Source organism: Vicia villosa, linkage group LG4, assembly GCF_029867415.1.
Source record: "Vicia villosa cultivar HV-30 ecotype Madison, WI linkage group LG4, Vvil1.0, whole genome shotgun sequence".
Classification (NCBI taxonomy): domain Eukaryota; kingdom Viridiplantae; phylum Streptophyta; class Magnoliopsida; order Fabales; family Fabaceae; genus Vicia; species Vicia villosa.
The window spans coordinates 170,262,406-170,267,092 of NC_081183.1; the positions used below are offsets into that span (position 1 = coordinate 170,262,406).

General features: G+C 32.7%; 1 long non-coding RNA gene across 3 annotated transcripts; it reads left to right on the plus strand.

Annotated features, from left to right (window-relative positions):
* Positions 1–1,107: 1,107 nt before the first annotated feature.
* Positions 1,108–3,910, plus strand: LOC131600263 (uncharacterized). Of its 3 annotated transcripts, XR_009283082.1 has the most exons (7): positions 1,108–1,244; positions 1,806–1,861; positions 1,945–2,163; positions 2,387–2,458; positions 2,682–2,740; positions 2,970–3,058; positions 3,364–3,910. It is a non-coding gene; the product is annotated as an uncharacterized LOC131600263 (long non-coding RNA). The 3 variants fall into 3 exon arrangements; XR_009283083.1 differs by having other exon boundaries at positions 1,806–2,163; positions 2,387–2,588; XR_009283081.1 differs by having other exon boundaries at positions 1,806–2,163.
* Positions 3,911–4,687: the final 777 nt, after the last annotated feature.

The following is a 4,687-nucleotide window of genomic DNA, read 5'->3' on the forward strand; positions in this document are numbered from 1 at the left end:
TCCTTGGACAACCACAACAAAATAACATATATATATATATATATATATATATATATATATATATATATATATATATATATATATATATATATATATATATATATATATATATATCACAAAGACATACACACTTACACTTTCGGAGGCCATACGACAAATCGGCACAGGAGTATATATTGTATAAATTTTTAAGTATATATTGTATTAATTTTAAATCAAACATTAGATTTTTAAAAATGTATTCAATAAAAAGTCATTGACTAGTATATGAGTGTGCACAAGTGTGTTTGTGGAGCTACCCATTCAAAATTACCCGGAGCCCTATAGAATGCATATTTATTTACACTACCTATTTGGGTATTTTTTAGCAGATACCCAATGAATGTGGGTCCAATCAGCATTCCTAACAAAATAATTGCTGAAAGCTATTGTATAATTGAAGTTTAAATTTTACTTCTGTTGAAAATGGATTTAGAATCATACCGGTTCAGTTTGCTTGTGAAATGCCTCTAGTCTTGACTTAAGAACAGCTGCAGTGTCATCCTTGCGTTGAATAAGTGGTAACCTGTAAAAGATGAATTTTGAGTACGAAAGTAGTCACGGAGCTTAACTTAAAATAACACGCTTGTAGTTTGATTCTATGAATAAATCGTTAAAATAGGGAAACTGAAAACAGACAGCAACAAAAACTAGCAGTTCCCACAAAATTAAATTCATTTCCCAACAAAAAATTTTAACAATATATTTTTGCACTTTATTTCATTCATTATTTACAATCAAATCCTAAAGACACTTTTAAAGAAGTCTTGCAAACACTACAAGAAATTTTCCATATACCGACAGACACTTGTTTTACAAGCGTTGGTATAGATAACATTTAGAGACCGAAATAACAACCCAACCGTTGGTATAGGATTTGAAATAATAGGCGCAAAAATTTCAGGAAAGCCTCAAATTTTCACACTCTTTTATTTTTTTTTCGATTAAAAAAATTAAAAAAAGAATATAAAAGTAGAAAAATCCATAACCCTTTTCTCTTTGCTTCAACACCTTCATTCGATTCAATTCAACCCTGTGCTTGAGACCGATTCATATACCTTCTTTCTTCTCCATTTTCGTTACGAACCTACCAGCAATCATGGATAACATCGATTTCAACGCTCCCCATTCCGTGGGAATCACTATCATCGGTGTTACCTACAACGTCAGAGTCGTTATTGGAGCCGATTCTCGAACTAGCAATGGTACACTCATTCATAAACACTAATCTAAATCAATTTGTTTCACACATATAAACATGAAATCGTAGTTAAAATGTGTTTGTTACTAAGTAGAGAATTTCTACTAGATTGATGGTTTTTGATGTTCTTTTTTTTTGAAGGATGTTCAATTTGATGTTCTTTTTTTGATGGTTTTTTCCGATCTGGATAAGTATTTTTCTTTCTCTATCTCACACCATTCATTCTTGTTTCGATGATTATTTGTTATGTGGCTATTTCTATTAGCTTGAATTTGATTTCATGTTTCTGTTATTTTGAATCTTTACCTGCTTTATTCAGTGGAATTATGCATTGGGTTTTCAATTCCCACAATTTATTTAGTTCATATTATTTTCAGCAAAAGGGAATTATCTATTTTGTTAACTGAAAAAATGGTTGAGAGTTGACCTTTTGGCTGTTAAGGAATCGTAATTCTTTTGGTGGTTCTTGCCATGATAAATACGGATTATCTCAAGATTTATTTTCCTAATAGATGTATTTACTTTAACTTTTAACAATAATTAAGTAAACTATTTCTTTTTCCAGGCTGCATATTGTCAGGTTGTCTTTGACTATGGCCGCTATTTCCTCCGTCAACACATGTAAGTGGCTTACTCAATTGTGTATAACTGTTAAAACACTTTCCTTTGTACTAAGATGTTTTAGACTATAATTTTTGATAAAGCCTATGAGACTGGTCCGAGACTATTGTTGGATGAGAAAGCAATTCAGAAAACAGGCCCAAGATTTGGAGGGTGTGTGAGAGGTAGTCTTTGGTTTCGTGTATTCATGAGCATGTTCACATCACTATTAAGTTTTCATTTTATGTAGGATTCAGCTCGGATAACCTGCCATAGTCAAGGTTGCAGCCAACCTTGTTCGGCTTCTCGCATATAACAACAAGGTTTGATTTTGAGGCTTTTTTTTTTCAATTAGAGTGGTATCGATGAGTTTTTATCAATTTCAAGAATGTTAATTGTAATTGGAGATACAGTTGGCACTAATAAAAAATTAACAGGTGACATCAAGTCAGCCTGATTATTACTTTTATTGTTACTAGCTAATTATATGTGTATGTGTATGTCCATAAATATTTGGTTTTGAAGTAAACGTATTCTCATTGGCAGAATAACTTGCAAACCGGGTTAATTGTCGGTGGCTGGGGCAAGTACGAAGGTGGTCAGATATTTCTATTGGAGGTATATGACTGTTAAAACATGTTAACGCGCTTTTTCTATACACACAGATGGTGCCAGTGGATTTTAGTTATCTATTGTATGTATATAAGTTGATAGCTCCTGGAGATTCTATTATAGCCTATACTATTAGGTTAGAATGTTAAATATGTATTTATTGTTACTTTGTTCATTATATTTTGAAAATTTTGAATCTAACCTACTACTTGTGTTGTTGTTGTAACAGGAAGGTTCTTAGAGATGGCAGAATGTGTTAAGCTCATATTGGAAGTTAAAGTTGAAGATGTGAGTTATATTAATGTGCTTTGTGTATTTTAATTAATATTTAATTTAAGTTTATTTGTAATGTACTAATGTATCTAAATTATATCTTATGATGTTAATGAATGTGACTCTTAGTGTGGTTTAATTGGATGCATATGTAAATTACAGTGTCGGTGCGATAGTAAGAAGAGGGTTTTAAGTTTATTTCTTAAGGTTTATTTTCTGCTGTATTTTTTTTTTTTGGTTCTAGGGTGTGGATTATAATAAAGAAGGAGTTATTCTTCGTGTTCGTGGGAAGAATATTCTAGAGAATGAACATGTCTTGTAGTTAGTTAACAGGTACTGTCAGTCTCGTTTTCAACTGAACTGATAAATTTGATTCTTATAATGATTACTTGTTGTAGATTGGGCCATTCCATACTTAATGTATACAATCTCTTATAATTTCTGAATTTATGTTCATTTATAGATTACTTGTGTGAATTTGGTAACATTGGAGTCTTTGTTGCTTTAGGTAGTTAAGTGGAATAGCTCCTACTTGTATTCTTTGGGTGCAGCTCAAATATTTCTGCTGCTGGTTTTCTTTCCATTTTTAAATAAAGTCAAATTATCTAAATTTTGAATATCACTCATATTTTTTCCAGGGGTTTCAACAAGGAACTTAGTGGGTTTATGGATGAGGCATGTAGATTGGCAATGATGGTGTTGATGTTACAGCACAATTAATGTGTCTTGATTATTTCATTTGCAAATGGATTTACATCCTTCACTACTTCACTTCACTACTAAAGTTTCAATGCTATCAAAGGAATTTTGGTTGATTGTGTGTTCTCTGGTGGCTTGTAATTGTAAATCTGAATATTTGTATGATGTAGTGCAAGTTTGTGGGATATTATTCTTTCCCTATTCTTTTTTGTGTTGTATTAAGGAGTGAGTACCCCTTGTACTAGTATTAATACATTTCTCTTAAAAAATATAATTGAAATTTTTTTTGATGTAGTTTTAAATTTTGTGTGGTCGATATAGAAAGTATTGCAAATTTTGATTATTAAAAAAATATTAATTGTGGGAAATAAATATTTATATAATACACCAACGGGAAATACGTGAAGGATCAAGGTATTAAATTTTGTCACTAACCGTTGTTATAGCACTAAAAATTTGTCCAACACTTGAAAATTGCCGTAGCCAAGTGGCATAAGCAGTACTCATCCTTAATGATTGGCGACTGGGTGTCTTTTCCAGATCCAGGCATTAACATTGTTAAGTTATACTCTACTTGGATTTCGGAATCAAATATGTTTTAACAAATGGATTCTCAAAGCATGCATATTAAATATGCTGACGAAGATGCATATTAAGAACAACCTACCAGAAAAATATAACAAGTCAATAAGTGTAAGAACATTGGTTAAATTAAAATGATGCTATGGCACCATTTGAAAATATAGGAACAAACTATGAACACATTAAAAATTTTTGTCTTAACTCTTATGTTGCAATGTAAACAGGTCAGATTTGAAAGTTTAAAACACTAGACTCTGAGACAGAAAAGGGTTGGAATCGGGTGCGTGGATCTCACAAACCCAGGATCCAGTGCTTTTCCTCTGAGAATCAATCGCACCGCCATCGTCCACAATCTTTGAAATGATCTAACACAGAGAACAATTGCAGGCGTGCAAGATCGTACAATCTCAGCAGTTATAGCACGGTGCAAACCCTAGCCGCCGTCGCTTGCTTCCATTAGCAATCAGAGTTGTAGATCGCTTTGTTTCCGCCGAATCGGGCGCTTTCACCGGCACCGACATGATCTCGTGTGGCTTTGAATTGAAGAGATGCAGTGAATTAACATGGCGAAACGGTGGAAGAGGAATTTCTTGGGATTTCATATTGGAAACACAGTGGAAGGGAGGTTGTTAGGGATTTTCTATCGGTAACATGGTGGAAGGGGAAAAAGTTAACACATTT